Consider the following 18,069-nt stretch of genomic DNA (forward strand, 5'->3'; position numbering starts at 1 on the left):
AAAACAGAATACAAATCCATTAAAATTCTTCAATACCATTCCCATACTGGTGATTCTTTTACTGTATTAAATGAGCATTCACCTATCACTAGCAATAATTACTTTTTAATTAAAATTTTAAGATTATCATAGGTTACATGAAAAAACGTACTAATGCCACAGTAGTTGACAGACTGCTGCCATCTTTGTGATATCACACAAATAATGTACTGGATGCAAAAACACACTGAATAATGATTTTAGAGGTAAAATTTAATGCACAGGAAGTTACCTTGATCATTTCAAATTCAACTTCCTTCCATTTTCTACAAGGATAATAACTATCCTACAATTCTTTTAAAGCATAAAATCGAAGAAATAGAAGACATTTGAGGGATTACTACTAAATACCCTTTCCCTAAAGGAGAACCACACTGAAATAACTCCAGGAAATGATATAACTCTTGTTTTCAAAAATGTACAAAGAAACTTCTACAAACTAAAAACGCTGACCTCCAGAAATTTAATCCTTCTCCCATTTGTTAAGTCTACTATTTATTCCATTCCAACACACTGGCTACTTTCATTTAATGACAAATGATTCTAGTTTGTCACTTTGAGTAGGCTAATTCCTAATTCAATTTGGTAGTATAAGGTTTTGGATTGACTATTAATTTTGACATTTTTAGGAAATGTGGAACATAAAAATATTACATATCCTACCTGACTTTGAGAACGATTCCTATGGAAGACTATGTATTCATATGAAATAATGAGGGATTAAAAATAGCAAATATAAGAGTTGTAAAATTATTCCTATTAGGTTTTAAATATATATTAAGGAAAATCATTTCTATGCAGAGTCAGAAAAAATGAGAAATGAGCAAGTTCTTGAGAGTTATCAAGGCGTGCTTCTTGGAACACTTAGAACTGGACATAATCCTATTAATGACAGATTATGTTTACAAGAAGGAAAAAAAAAGATAACATTCTACATGTGAGAAGAAGCAAAGTTATACTTGGAATTCTGCAGAGGTGAGCAATGATTTACTGTATTTATAAATCAGCACCTCTAGAATGATACCAAGTAATTGAAAGCGCAGTAGGACAGCCTGAGGAAAAGTGAATTTAGTTTGATAGGGATGAAAAGTTTGAGTTTGATCTCATAGGAAATGAGAGCTAATAGCACTTTTTAAATGAGAAAGTCACTCTTCTATAGCAAAGCTTTTGTCGTCACTTTGTAGATTTCATTTCAAATAATTTTCATGTAATTAAAATCGAATCCTAGCTTTTATTAAGTTCTGGTTATGAAAAATACCCCCAAAAGGAAAATTAATTTCTTCTTCAATTATCCTTTTGAGATATCTATATCAGGCATACTTGAATAAAGTGAAAGATGAGCAGTTCTATGCCCATTAATCTAATACCTAATCTTGTAAAGAAAGTTAAAGTTCAAAAATTATATAATGAGATACAAGATAACATTTTTCTTAAAACTGACAGAAAAATTGAAAAAGTATTAATGTGAATGTTAGGAGGAGGGGAAATTGAAACAAAATAGAATATAGCTTCAAGATTTTTTTTCAAGGAGAAATTTTGCTGTAGATGAGTTGTATAAAGAACGCAATAGCTATGTATTATTCTGAATTACCTTTGGATATTAATGCCTCTGGGACATAGCATTTTTATTTAGAAATTATTTTAATAAGAATGATAAGTCCATAGTACTATAAACAATTCTGGAGCCTTGAATTATTTTGCTTCTTTTGGAAAACTATGTTTACATATTTTCTGTCATTATTTTAATCGGGTAATTTATTATTCATTCCAATGCTTCAAATGAAAAAAGTCTATGAACAAAAATATTTTTACACACAAATCAGATATATTTATGAAATAATACTACATGACTCAAAAAGAAACATGTTTTTACCCTTAGTTCTCAAGGTATGGTCCCAAGACCAATGACATCAACTTGGGAGCAACTGAATCAGAAACTCAGAAGACAGCCCTCATCAATCTGTATTATAGGTCCTCAAGGTGTCTCTGATGGAAGTTATGAGAACAACTTAGACTAATGTGGTATATTTATATGCTGCTTCAATAAGATACTCATAGTTTGTATTTAATGCTATTTTATACTTTATAGAAAATTTGGCATAATGTAGTTGCAACCAAACAAATTATTATTTCTTTCATAATAATGCATTTTCTCTGCCACACAAATTGTTCCCTTATGACAAACTTAAATTGGCATGGCACAGTTTTATTCTTAAAAATATACTAGTAATTATGATATACTAATAGCAAGAGAAATTATTAAAAGTAAGGTAATAAACAAGTTAAAAATAATATAAAATATCAAATGACATTTTCTACAAAAGAAAATGCATGATTCTCTTTTATAGAGTAAGGGAAATTCTCGCTTAAGACAACATGTGTATTGTTTTGGTTTTTACTTTTTATTTCTTAGAAAGCATCTGTTTCTATTTTCATTTTTGAGAATTCTTTTTGAACATTTTTATATCTTTTTGATTGATATATAATGTTTGTAGATGTTTACAAGGTATTAATGTTTTTTCAATTCATGTATACTTCCTTGGTATTGACCAATTCAGAGTAATTAGAATCTATTTATCACCCTAAACTTTGACTATTTCTTTAGGGTGAGGAGATTCAAATTCTTTCCTCTATTTTGAGATATATAATGTTCATTTTTTAAATGTAAAGGTCATATAAAAATTTGTGGGTGTAAATTACCCCTTCAAAATTTAAAAAGGATTAAATCCACTTCCTTTGGCTTTTCCCTAAACTGCTAGAGAGTTATCAGAATTTCTCACCTTGTTGCTTTCTCAGTATTTAATTTTACTTTTTAACTAGAAAGTACCACCAATCTCTAGGGGAAGAAAGAAAACTGTAAAACCAAATTAACTTTCTTTTATCTTTCTTTTTACTTTTTATTTAATAATTATTTATTAATGTGTGGAAAACAAGTCCTATCCCATATCCTTCCTTCAGTGATTACTTTGAGTAATGACAACTGACCACATTCTCACTAATAGTTTCCTTCCTTTTATTACTGATATAGTGTTGTCTTATTACTAGAAATGCCTGAGAAACACTGAACAAGCTACACAATCTGTTAACATTTTCATTTAACAGTTATGTTTTCTTTCCAAAGTGTCTTTAATCTTTATGAATCTTTTCCAACTTTGATATAAAATAATTAATACATACTACTATAAGTCTTAAAAGTATGTTCATATGATTTAATATTATGTTCTATTTTGTATTATATTACAAATTAAACCAAAACAACTTCATATTGCAAAACAGCCTTAAACACAGATATGTCATAAAAATTAAAAGTCTACTTATTTGCTTTCACTCATTAATTATGACCTGCTATAGAAATTGTCCTCCTGTAATAATAATTAGAAACATCAAAAATATAAGAAATTTGGGTAATTAGCCATTGACAGAGAAGCAATATGGGACTATGGTCTCTGAAAATACGCAAAAATTTAAGTAAGCCCTGCAGTTGCTCTCACTTACTTAAGAGATAGTTGCTGGACTGCAGAGCAGGGAGGTAGAACTCAAATATAACTCAATGATTTTTCTGATAAGAGAAGCTCACACTGGACCCAGAAGAGGCTATAGCCTCATTAGGAGAGAGGGCATATCTTGTAACCATTGGGGCAGTCAGTGAACTTCTAAGGAGGGAATCGCCTTAGTAACAAGATTCAATTAGCTAAACTAAAGGTTCCTTTGCCCCTGTCCTAAAATTTAATTTTACTCCACAACAAAACTCTATACTCTTTAAAGGAATAAATAAATATTTCACTGCATATTCATCACAGATGTTATGCCAATTTTTTTACAAAAAAGTAGGTGTGACCATTGTGTGAAGCTGTTGTTTTAAAAAAAATTGTGCTGGTATTACATAAAAATCAGGTATTACTAAACTGTCTTTGGTACAAGATTAGGATGTGCAAACCACTTGTGAATATGTGAATGTGGTGATGATGATTCATGCAGTGAAATATGGTACCAATGAAAAAAATCCACAATCCCAGTGTACAATTAAAAAAAAAACAAACAAAAAAACACTCTTTCCAAAAGTAAATGAGAAGGTAAAAAAAATATTTTATTAGGCAACAATTCCTGACACAAAAGTCAATCAAAAATAATACAAGGAAAACAAAACAAAACAAAATTAGAAATCCATATGCAACACCAAGAATAAAGCCTACTATAAATTATGGACTTTAATAAAATGCACAAATTCACTTATAATTCACAATTATAATAAATTCGTGTCATGAAAGCAAGATGTTAGTATGAAAGCAAGATGTTAGTATGCCAACTTTCTGTGAAGGGAGAGGATATATATGTATGTATAGGAACTCTGTACTTTCTGCCTGCTTAATTTTTTCTATAAATAAATTTCAAACTGCTCAAAAGCATAAACTTAACCAAATAAAAAAGTAAAATGAGGTAAAACTGGAAACAAATAGTGCTATATAAATAGTTTGCATACCTAGAATTTGAAATTCTGAAATACCAAGTATTGCAAAAACAGGGTAAAAACTTGATTTTTTCACATAATGAAGAGTAAATAACACAAAGATCATGCCTTTATTTGCAAACAAACCAATGAGAGTCCACACACCCATCAACTCCTTTATTGGGCTCATACTCCAGACTACAATACCCCTGTTCTAATCACCCCAGGGACTGGTGCTAAAAACAGTCCTTGCATCTCAGGGTTTCCTGAATTTATTCAAACTGGTGATCCTATACTTACTTACCCAGTCTTGCCTTGTCTTTCTCACAGAAGCCTCAACAAGGGTTCTTGCCCACATTTTCCCTTGTCCCTCTGACTACTATTGACCCTGGTACTTCCCTGAATAGCCCCATGGCTGGTATACCTAATTCTTGGGAACTGTGACAAAGTATCTCATCAAGCACAGCTATTTACTGATCTGTAAGAGTCACCACCATATCTGATGTTTTTTGCTTTTCTTTTCATTTTCTTCAATTTTTTTTCTCTTGAATTTATTCCTCCCACCTAAATAAATTTTCTATTCTCTGAACAACTTTTCACTTTTCTTAACTTCAGACCCCATTCTAGTCTCTAATTATAGCAATTCAACTCTTTAGAATCCACATACACATACACATGGGATTATAAAGCATTTGTCTTTCTCTGGTTTATTTGCTTAGCATGTCCTCCAGGTTCATCCATGTTGTCAAAAATGATAAGATTTCCTGTTTTATTTAAGATGAATCCTATCCCATTGTATATGTGTGTGTGTGTGCCTATGTGTGTGTGTATATATATGCCACATATTCTTCACACATTCATCAATCAATGAACACCCAGGTTGATAGCATATCTTAACCTTCATGAATAGTACTGCAATAAAAATTCAAATGCAGATGTATCTTGACGTACTTATTTCAACTCCTTTAGATATATACTTGTTAATGGAACTGCTGGATAGTTCTACTGTTAGATTTTTGAGGAACCTCGGTACCATTTTCCTTAATGGTAATACTAAACCACATTCCTGTGAACAGTAAACGAGAGTTCTTTCTCTTCGAACACTTGTTAATTCTTGCCTTTATGAAGTAATATCTCATTGTTGTTTTAATTCACATTTCCCTGCTGAACAATTATATTGTACATTTTAATTTACCTACTGCCATGTGTACATCCTTTTTTGAGAAATGTCTATTCAGATCTTTCTGTTCACTTTTTATCCCTAATTTTTAAAAAGTGATGTTATTTAACCAGTATTTCTCAAATTCTAATTTTGGACATCTTGTTAAAATGAAGATTCTGAAATAATAGATCAGGAATGGGTATTGGCACTTCTAACATATTTCCAGTTTGCTTCAAAGTTTCCCATCTGAGGACCACACTTTCAACAGCATGCCTAGGTATACCTACTTTCAATATTTAATATTGTTAATTTGAGCTTAATAAGTTTATTTCTTTACAAATAGTTTTCTTTTTGCAAAACAGAAATTGAAAACACTATGTACACAATCAACTATTCTCAGGACGAAATGAGGCAATAGGCATAAAATAAGAAACATTTATTAATCTAATTATGTATAAAGTTATGAAAAGTACACACTGCAACATATTGTTTCAGAACAAAAACTTATTTTACTTTTAGATACTTCAGAAATAGCAATTTACAATTGTGAAATGCAATTTTAAATTTTATTTCTGTTTATTAATTCTCCAAATTCTTTACCCTTTAACATAATTAGTTTTTCTATATTTTTATGAAAAGTTGGAAGTGACAAAATTAAGTTTCTATACACATACATATACAATCAGTAGTCCTAAAATTAATAAGGATCTTCTTCAAAATCAAAGGCATTTCTGAGATTGTGTTGCCCAGATCACATGTGACATGTAACTTGTCTACCCTATTCTGAAGTTAAGAAGGGAGTTCCTCAAATGGATATTTATAAACATGGTCTTTAAGCATGAGTAGTAATAACTGCAAAGATTACTGTGAAAAACAAGCATAAAAGCCCAAGAGAACTCTCAGGACTATCTGCTAACAGAATTAAATCAATTTTTGTAATAAAACTGGATTTTCCCAGCGACCAAATTGGTATAATTCAATTAAACAAGCACATGTAAAGATTGTATTGGGTGTAAAACAAAGGAGTAGGAAGGGCCAATATTTAAAGGGATGAGCTACATATCTATAGGGTCACTCTGACCACCTTGTGGGGGACAAAACATAGGTCTTAAGAGAGAAAAAGCAATCTAGCGATGGTGTGAATCCTGACTGAGAATAAAACTAACTATTAAGAAGAAATGTGAAATTTGAAATGTGTTTTGTAGGGTTTCAATTAGAGATGAAAAGCTGGGGTAGTCCAGATTATGAAACCAATATCAGCAAAGACAAGCTTATGGGAGATACTGGGTAAGATCAGGGGAAAACAGGCACAGGTTTCACAACTTGACTAAAATGCAAAATAGTACAACACAATCTCCAGACACTGAAAAATAAGCCAGGAAAAAAGGAATATACTTGCAGAAACTTTTTGATGCCAGGTGAAGGAGGTTCTATAACCATACATAGCCTTTGGAATATTTGAATTTTGGAATGCCTTAAGAAAATAAATACTACATAATAATGATGAGATGCAATATGTGCACATTTAATTCTGAGATTCTGTAATGCTTTAGAAAATTAACTGTACTACAATGAGAACTTCTAATTTCTCTTGTCAATCAAAGGTGGTAAAAAAAACATTTTTCTGAAACTATGTGTCTTGTGGTAGCCATTTAAATCATAGGTATATTCATAGGTTTACCTGGTAATAGGAATCTTAAATAAATTCAACATCATGTTTGTCATTTTCAAAAGGAAAAATATTAAGAACAGTAATAACCTATAATCAGCAAAAAAATTATAAAAATTTGGATGTCACTCATATTTGAGTTTTATATTAAATTTAGTTCTCAGTTAAAAGTCAAAATACTTTGAATGGCATAGTGACATTATTTGGTTAATATTGCTTAAAACATTTCTGTGGGTTTTTTTTAAGGTGAGGCCAAATAGAGCACAGTGAAGTGTTGAATATTAATGGTATAACTCAAAGTAAGGATGAAAGTTATTTTTAGATCTTCCTTTTCTGTTCTGCTTGCAGTAATAATTTATTTATTTTCAGTCTTTGGAGACATCTGCACGGCAAAACTCATTTGGCACATATTCTTACAAGGTTAAATTTACCTCTAGAAAATTCAAAACACAATTCAATAGATACCAATAACATTAATAAAGCTTGGGTAAGGTATTATCCAATAATTCATCTGTATCAAGTCTGCTAATTCTAATGGTAATGAGGTACCAAGAAAGAAATATATCTCAAGCCTGCATGTAAATCAATCTAGAAAATAGCATTTATGTATTATGTTTTGCTTTGTTAATTTTTGTTAAAAGTTCTTGGAATAGTAGCCAGAAAACAGTGAAGACAGGTATTCAAAGTTCTTTTTAATCTGTAGGTAACATCAAATGAATATGCCCTAATGATATCAAAGCCACAAGCCCATGTATTTTCTGTATTCAGATTGTCACCATTTTCACAAACATTCAATACATACACAGGAGATGCTATTTTGTTTATTTGTTTCTATTTAGCTGTTTGGGCATATTTGTCTAAAATAACCAGCAACTGAATCTGTGTGAAATAAAAACTAAAATGTATCCCATGTTGATCATAAAAACTATAATACTATGTTTATATGTATGTATGTATGTATGTATAGAGAGCCAAATATATTTGTTAACAAACTTTACATAAAGTTAACTACCATATTTACTAATATTAAAAAAAAACTTGCATTCCACTAGAATTTTGATAAAAGACCATTGTTACACATTTTATCTTATTTTAATCAGCCATGCAAAGCTGAACTATTTTGTTGGTAAGTACACAAAAAAGATAAACACAAGTAGTGTGTGTTATCATTATTTGTTTTTAAATTAAATTGAGCAATTTTTAGTCATGTTTAAATTCACAAGTTTTTGAAAGATCATAGGCATATTCTCTGCACTTATATACAATAAGGAAAAATTGGGACTTTGAAATGGGCAGATTGATCAAAAGGTACTCCATTTTCTTACCATTTTATTTTAATTCATTGTGTAGGATTCTTATAGTATAAGGTGCATTATAATATAAAAATTATAGTTAACATCAATTATTCATCCTGTATACATACAAATAATTTTTTGGTTGCTGATGAAATTGGCAACTGTCTTGTATATATGAACACATTTTACATTGATTTGTAAATTTATTTCTATTTTCCTGATTTTTTTATGGGTGTGTATGTGTGTGTATTTGTGTGTTTGATTTGAAATAGTTGTAATATGTTATTGGATCCTTCATAAATCAATGTGCTAATTAAAATAATTGTCATGCATGTTATATTTGTATAAGCATTTTATCTTTTTAAAATACATTTTTAGCATTACAAGAGACTCATATGCCAATAGAGAGTAAAAGAGCCCAGGTCCTGATTCTTTCTCAACCCTGTGAAGGAGAAATAGTCTTCTGCTTACAAATTGATACTTTTCAAAAATAAGCAGTCTTGGGTAGTTTTTTCTCTTCATAGATATTGCTAGTAGTACATGCATTTGATTATACAATCCTTAAAGAGTGGTAGAAAAAATATCTACTTGAGATCACCAGTGCTTCCCAAATATAATATAAATGATTTACTTGAGGATCTTCCAAAGACAAAGATTCTAACTCAGTAGGTCTGCATTTCTGAAATGTTTCAAATGATGGCAATTCTTCTGCCACTTATGAATTATACCTTAGCAAGAAAGATACATATCTCCCTTTCTCTTTCTGAACATTTCTTTATCTCTTCCATAGCCCATAGGAGTTGAAAGGCCATAGTGATATGTTTCTCATACAATTCAATCAAAACTCACAGGGAAATGTCCTTCCTTTTATTTCAACTGAATTTGTTATGTTTTCAATACTGATTTCATTTCCTTCAGATATATACCCAGTGGTGAGATTGCTGGATCATATGGTAGTCATATTTTGAATTTTTTGAGGAAACTGTATATGACTTTCTATAATGATTGCAGTCATAGTGTGAGAGGGTTCTTCTTCTCCATAACTTAACTTTGTCTGTTTAGTAGCTATCCCATTGGGGTGAGATTCTATCTTTTTGTAGTTTTAATTTGTTTTTCCCTGATTATTAGTGATTTTAAGCATTTCCCAAGTACCGGTCTGTGATTTGTATGTCTTCTTTTGGAAGAAAATGTCTATTTGGTATATTATCCATTTTAAGTCAGGCCATTTGTTATTTTCTGCTGAATTTTTGCAGTGAATGATATAGTATGAATTTTTTAACTCCTTTTCAGATATATAATTGCAAATGATGCCATTAAAATTACCATATTTTAAGAAATTACATGTCCAATGAACTTTGATTGGTAAACTTGAGTTTTACTTCTTTTTTTAAAATATTTTTTGTAGGTGGACACATACATCTATTTATTTATTTATGTATTTATTTTTTTATTTATATGAGGTGCTGAGGTTTGAACCCAGTGCCACACATGTGCCAGGCAAGTGCTCTTCCACTGAGCCACAACACCAGCCCGAGATTTACTTCTTATTTAGAGCTGTAGTTTAATGGGAAAATACATACTCATTTTAAAACAATTAATTCAATAGTAAACTTTTGGAGTAGTATACATATATGTTTAGAATTGTCTATAATCTCTAAACTCCAAAAATAAACACAAAAGTGTGTGATACTACAATGGAACCCATGTTGGAAAAGTTGAAATGCTGTGATACAAGAGTATATATACACACATATTGCATATTCTTAGCTGGATAGACATCTAATGAATATCAGCCATCTAGACCTTTAGACAATGGGGATAAAAACAAGTACACATCCTAGAATCACACAAATAAAAGAAAAAAAATTTAACAGACAGTACAATTCAATATTAAGGTGTCATCTTAAATATAAATGCAAAGAATCAGGAGAGTATATATTTGGGAATAATGAATCTTGCTTCTAGAAGTCAGAGATGCCTTCAAAGTGAAGGTGAAGCATAAGTACAACCATGAAAGACAAGTAGTTTTCTTAATTGAAGACAGGAAAATATTTGGAAAGACACAGTGACTGGAAAAAGTTTGCACTGAATAGGGATGAGGGGAGGGAGCCACATTGCCAGGCACCTGGGAGGTCTGCATTATAGACAGAGTCTAGGAAGGTACACCTATCAGAAGGGGTCTGTGCCAGACTAGGGAGTTGGAACTTGATCCTCTCTGTAAGAACTGTCCAAGAGAACTTGCTGCAATGCCGAAAATTTTTATAATTATACGTTGTCAAACATATCAGTCAATGGCCATGTGTGGTTATTGAGTACTTGGATTGTGACAGTTTAACAGAGGAACTGAATTTTAAATTTTATTTAATTTTTTATTACTTTTAATTTAGATAACCACATGTGGAAAATGTCTGCTGCTTTCCAAAGCTCAGCCCATATATTTTATATTATTTCTGTGTATTTGTTTTTGACATTATTGAAAAAGAATGATTGGTTACTTGATAAAAAAATATAACAATTTTATTGAGAAATATTTCACTAATTTCACCAATTGTAGTATGTTTTGTTATATACAGAGTTGTGGTGATGACCAACCAATTTTAACATTTTCATTACTTTAAAAATAAAGTTCATAATTCCTAGCAGTAACACTGTAGATTTCTTCAATACCCTCAGCCTTAGGAAAACACTAAGATACTTATGAACTCTATGAATCTACTTATTATTAACATTTTACAAAAACAATCACACAATACATGATTCTTCATGATAGGTGTCTTGTACTTAACCTAAAGTTTTTAAGGTTCATCTGTGTTGTATCATATTAGTAATCCATTCCTTCTTATTATCAAATATTACATTGTAAGATATTTTCACATTTTATTTAGTTATTTAAATAAATCATTTATTTAACACACCAAAAATACATTTAGTGTGTATCTACTTTTTGGCTATTGTGGTATGATATTGCTATGAACATATGTAATAAATTTTTGTGTGGACATGTTACTCTTTCTCTTAGGGGTGTGTGTGTGTGTGTGTGTGAGAGAGAGAGAGAGAGAGAGAGAGAGAGAGAGTACTTGTGTGTGTGCATGCATGTATGTGTAAAAGTGCTGAGTCTTAATGTAGTTCTATGTTTAAATTTTGAAGTTATGAGACTATTGACTTTTATCCTTTCAGAAAAACATAATTTTTTATGTATTTTCTTCAAATAATAGAGTTTCTCTCACTGAATAATAGGTCATCAAAATTATTTTGGGATGGTGGATCATGATTTTTGGCATATGAGCTCCCAAAATTTATTTATACTCTTGGGGAAAACTAAACAACGCGAGCTAATTCCCTTTACTTAAATATCAATACAAATTTTCTCACCATTTACACTTACTAAAAAATAAAATCCAAAAAGCAGTTGTTTAAATCCTGTCACATTTCAGTAAAAGTATAAAATATTCAATAATAAATATATGGAAAAAGAAAACCAATATATTCATTCACAGAAATGTTCCAAATACTATTTAAATACATTCTAATATTTTAAAGCACTATATTAAAGGGATTTTATAAACTTTTATAACTTCTATCTTGATAAATAAAGAGTTTAAATGTTTTCATGATCAGATACAAGTTTTAAAATAAAATTCTAGTGGTCTAATAAAGGATAAAATGAAAAACAAAAATATTGGAAGCCAACTGATTAGAAGAATATTGAAAAAAATCATGTCAATTACTATACTGGCATTATTTTTTTAGTATGAGAAAGATTCCATCAAGTTACTGATATTATGGTTTTTATTTATACTAAAACTCCATAAATTTATAGTTAATTATCCATGATCTTGCTTGTTTTTTAATAGAGTCTGCATACAACTTTACTAAGTGATTGTATAAAACTGGTGGTAATGTTCACATGACTTGGAGTGAATAAATAAAGAGTAGGTAGAACATGGCACAGCAATGAGTAATGAGTGGTAAAAATTCTTTACTATCACTTTTCATGTGTTATAAGAATCAAAAAGTAGAATAAGTCATGTTATAAATCTTTGGTTATATTTCAAGTATGTCTATCAAAATGATTAAAAATACTGCTTGAGTTCTACTTTTATATCCAATGATGTCTGCTTTGGCAAGACTACTGTACTAATGGGAGGAAATTGCTTACCATAGGGAGAGAACTCAGACTTTAATATCTGCAGGAATTTTCTTTTCTAGGAAGGAGTAATAAAGCCTGGGTGGGGGGAATGTGTGTAGGAGAGGGAAGTGAATTTAGGAGAGCTTGAAAAGAAAGATCTTTCATTTCATCCACAAATTCTCAGGGTGTGGTGAAGGAGAAAGTCAACTGAAGTTTTGTCCAATAAAGGCAATTTTTGTCTATGAAACCATTTAGTAGATATCACATTTGTAAACTGAAATTAAATATTTCAATTGGCTTCTAATTTGGGAGATCAGGAGTACTGCTAGGGAACAAATCACAGAATTGAAGGTGATGACAGAAACTCAACAATTAAGATAAATAAAATTTTAGTGAAAATATTTAAAAAGTGAAATGAATGAGAAGAATTACTGATATCCAAAACATCAGAATATCAAATAAAGACAGAAACCTTTAATAGTGATATGTGAAGTCATGTTGGAGCAAGGGGCCCCTTTTGTTTTAGATTTTAATTTTGGATCTCTGCCCAAATCTGAAGTCGTTTTATAAAAGTAACTACTTTTATAAAAGCTTTTATAAAAGAAGCTTTTATAAAGCTTCTTTATTTTCATTTTTTTATTTTTTATTTTTGGTACCAGGGATTGAACTCAGGGGCACTCCACCACTGAGCTATGTCACCAGTCCTATTTTGTATCTTATTTAGAGATAGAGTCTCACTGAATTGCTTAGTACCTTGCTTTTGCTGAGACTGGTTTCAAACTGGAGATTCTCAGGTCTCAGTCTCTCAAGCTGCTGGTATTATTTCAGGCATCTGCCACCAACCCCAGAAAGTTTCTTTATCTTAATGGTAATATGGTAATTTCCACAATGTCAGTAAAAATGTCCTCTTATTCAAGGATATAATTGGAAAAGTATAACCAAGACCATATACGTAGTGTCATGTTTGAGAATGATATTTATTAAATCATGACTTATAAGCCCACTGTTCATGAATCATGGTATTCTCTACATGGAACCAAGGTTTACAAAGTCCTCCAAGAAAACTGACCCATAACTAAACTTAACCAGATCCTCACCTTAAAAGTTGAAAGGAAATTCACTTTGTAGGCAGGCTAGGAACTTCAGAAAATCTGAAGCCTCATTAATAATCCATATTCATAAGTACTATACTTAAATTTGGGGGAGTAATTATCCTGGCAGAGTTTTCTGTTTCTCTGATAAAAGAACTGATAATGGAGAGTTTTAAAATCCCATACAAGATTCCTTATGAAAATTTCCATAAAAAAGTTCATTCTGTGACCTCAGATGGCGATCAGTAGTTCCTATTTTTGCAACAAACTCATGAAGAGCTATATGAATAATAAACTTACTTTGCTATGAAATAATAGGTAATAATGAAATTATCATTTTTGTAATAAATTGATTTTAGAAAATAGTTTACGATAATAATGGGGGAACTTGGCTGTAATATTTATCCAGACTCTGGAGATTGTTGAGTTTCTTTTCAGTATAGCTGGTGATCCAGTTGACACTGTAGCTATTTCAGATTGAATAAAAATGTACACCACAATTTTCCTTGTGTTGATAAGCATCTTTGCTGTTTTTGACTCCTAATTCCATTATTTATTGCTGTCACATAAGAAAGCAAATTAATTTTGTATATTGACATTTGATCCTATAACCTTGCTATTTTTAATTTTCTTCAACAGTTTCTCTGAAGATTATTTGTAGTCTTCTACATAGACTTGTCAACTGCAAATAAAGACATTTTAACTTCCCCCTTTCCAATCAATACTATGAAATTTCTTCATTCAGTTACTGGCCTTTTTAAAAAAATAATTATGATTTAAAGCAGATTTTGTATGATTACTGTTCTCCTATTTTGGTGAGGTATATTTTATTGTGTAGGATATGGTAGATCTTGGTGAATATTCCATTATGAGCTTAAAGAAATGGTGTAGTTTACCCGTTATGGGATGAAGTATTCTATTACTGCCAATCAGATCAATTTGATTGACAGTGATGCTCAAATGAACTATATCTTTACTAATTTTCTGCCCCTTGAATCTCTCAGTTACTGCAATAGGGATACTGATATCTCCCATAGTAGTGATTTGTCTATTTTTTTCTAATTTTCTGCCCCTTGAATCTCTCAGTTACTGCAATAGGGATACTGATATCTCCCATAGTAGTGATTTGTCTATTTTTTTTCTGTTTAATCAGATTTTGCCTCATTTATTTTGATGCTATTGCATATATAGTAGTCGCATTTATATTAAGGAATATGACATCTTCTTAGAGTTCTTAATACTTTGATCACTACATAATGCCTATCACTGTTCATGATAATATTTCTTATTCTGAAGTCTGCCTTTACTGGCATAGCTCCTCCAGCTTTCAACTAGTATATCATGGCATACCTCTTCCAACTCATTACTTTTATCCTCTGAGCCTTCATATTTAATTAGATATCTTGAAGAAATAGGTAATTGGTCTAGCTATTTAACCAGTTGATAATCTTTCAACTCTTGCTATTTTACACATTCACATTTAAAATGATTTCATACATTACTAATACACAATTTAAATGATTTTTTATATATTACTAATTACTATGCCAAAATGTCAGTCTGTTACTGACATATTAGTAACAGATTTATATTCATTGGATTTGTTACTATTTTATCATTTCTCCTTTTTTCTGCCTTGGCTGGTTTAACTAACAAGCATTTATTTTTTTGTGTGCGGTGGGGGGGATTCCCAGGGATTAGCTCAGGGGCACTGGACCACTGAACCACATCCCCAGCCCAATTTTGTATTTTATTTAGAGTCAGGGTCTTACTAAGTTGCTTAGTGACTTGCTTTTACTGAGATTGGCTTTGAACTGGAGATCCTCCTGCCTCAGCCTCCCAAGCCACTGGGATTACAGGCATGTGCCATGGTGCCCAACTCTAAATTAATCTATCTGCTCACTTAGTTTAGAAATACTTTTTGTAATAATTTTATTTGATGCCCTAAAGTTCACAATATATGTTTGTAAGTAGTAAAATTTCATTTCATGTGACTCAATTCTGCTCCAAATACTGCAGTGCATCTCTTAAGAATTTTATTATACAGTTGAATAATATACACAGATGACATGTATATATCATGCTGAATTTCTGTGATATCACTTTATTCACTTTGCATGTCAATTTGCCAGAATTATTTAGTAGTTACTATTACTGCTTTACATAATTATTACATAATTAATTACATTTTGCATCAATTGAGAATAAGAAAATGTAACTTTTATTTTTTTTTTCTCTCATGCTTTTTCTTTCTTTTTATCATATCCAGGTCTTTGACATATAGTTTCCACTCTGCCTGCAGAACTTCTTTTAACATTGTTCATGAGATCTGATGGTGAGAGGTCTCTCTGCATTCTGGTTTGGAATATTCCTGTTAACCTGTCCTCAGCTTCCCTCAATCTTTGGAATCTTCCATGTCACATCCACTGATGAGCACATTCATCTAAGATATTCTTCACTTCTACTACTATGATTTTCAATTTTTAGCATTTCCTTTGATTCCTTCTTAAGAGTATTTATATCTATTCTTATCTGTTTGTTTATAGGTTCCCTACTTTTTTCCATTGGAGCTCTTACCACAATAATCATAGATTTTTAAATATGCTGCCTAACTTCCATGTCAAAGTCTCAAGACAACTTTGCATCTCTCTCTCTCTCTATATATATATATATATATATATGTTTCTTTTTGGTATGCCTTATGATTTTTTTTTGCTGAAAGTTGGACATGTTCTATGGCAACAGGGACTGAGGTAAATAGACTGTTAATATGAGAATTCATATTCCTATATTGTCCCTTTGTGGGTCACCACTCTTGACTCTGTACTCCCCTGCACTCAAATCATCTGCATCTTGCAGTTTTTGGGGCTGCAATCCATTGTTGTTCTTCTGGACTCCTGCCAGTGTGGTAATAATTCCTGGGAAGGAAAAGCCCTCTATAATCATCTGATTAAATCTCAGTCTTCCATTGGGTCTGTGTCTTTAACTTGTGACCTACATAAGTGTTTAGCTCCCAGAATTGCTTTTATCTTTTCTTAAACTCCCAACTCCCTTCTCTGGCCACAAGTCCCTGACTTATTTTCCTCAGAAGGCCTTAACCGCTACTGATGTGTTTTTCTTTTCCCTTCCAGGAGATTGGAAGGAGTTTTCTTCCCAAATGGAGTTTTAGTGTCAGATTTAAGTTTTGGTGAAGTCTTATTTTCTGTAGTGTTGGACTTTTTATGGAGAAGGTTCTTGATGTGTGTCCTTGATATGATCATTCTTTCCTATGAATATAACTACAATTGTAGAGATCCCATAGTTTCTGTGGATACCTTTTAAATTCCTAAAAATTAAAATAAGGAAGGGTTTTTGTACTCTTCCTTATTTAGGTCTCAGCATCGCCAAAAAAACTTAATGTAACTTCACACACTGACCTTATATAAGACTCTCAGTCCCTCAATATCAATGATTTTTCTTCTCCCATTGGTATACATCTAGTGTCATTCATAATGCCTGGTATAAAATTATAGCTTAATAAATATTTCTCTGTGTCATACTAGAGAATCAGCATTCAATTTCCTTCATAAAGTTTTGGCAAGCAAATACAAACATATGATCATATAAGAATATAGTACAATTCTATAAGGAAATCTAAAACAGCAAAAAAAAATGTTTTAAATGATAAATCATTGCAAGAGTTCATTCCATATCTTATTGATATGAAAGTCATAATTTATTCTAATATAAATATATGACTATTCATATATAAATATGTAACTATTTACTAAAGCTACAGAAATTATAAAATAGTAGATAAAAATCCCAGAAATTCTCAAAATAATCATAAATGTACATCATATCAAATTTGACCTTCCCTAGCATTGTCAGTTTATTATTATTTATTAAATATTGCAACCTCTCACATTTTGCTTCATAAATATTTTATGCTTTCTCGTATAAGATTAGATTGTTTCTTAAATTTAATTGCAAAATGAAAGAGGTTGCTCATTAAAGTCATATAACACCAAGGTAGAACATGCCACACTTTCAATACAGACCATAAGAAGTAGTAATCTCAACGTGTTAGGTAAATTATTATAGATTATATATGGAGCAAGCAAGTTGTTTAGCTCAGTATTATATAATGTATTACTAAAATAACCTGTGGCTTATAGATTTGCTCTCTGGACTATAAAGCAAAGTGCTATGGTGCCATCTCCTGGACAATCCCAGGATTTGGAAGGGGAGGTGTGAT

Source organism: Sciurus carolinensis, chromosome 8 (assembly GCF_902686445.1).
Source record: "Sciurus carolinensis chromosome 8, mSciCar1.2, whole genome shotgun sequence".
NCBI classification, from domain to species: Eukaryota; Metazoa; Chordata; class Mammalia; order Rodentia; family Sciuridae; genus Sciurus; species Sciurus carolinensis.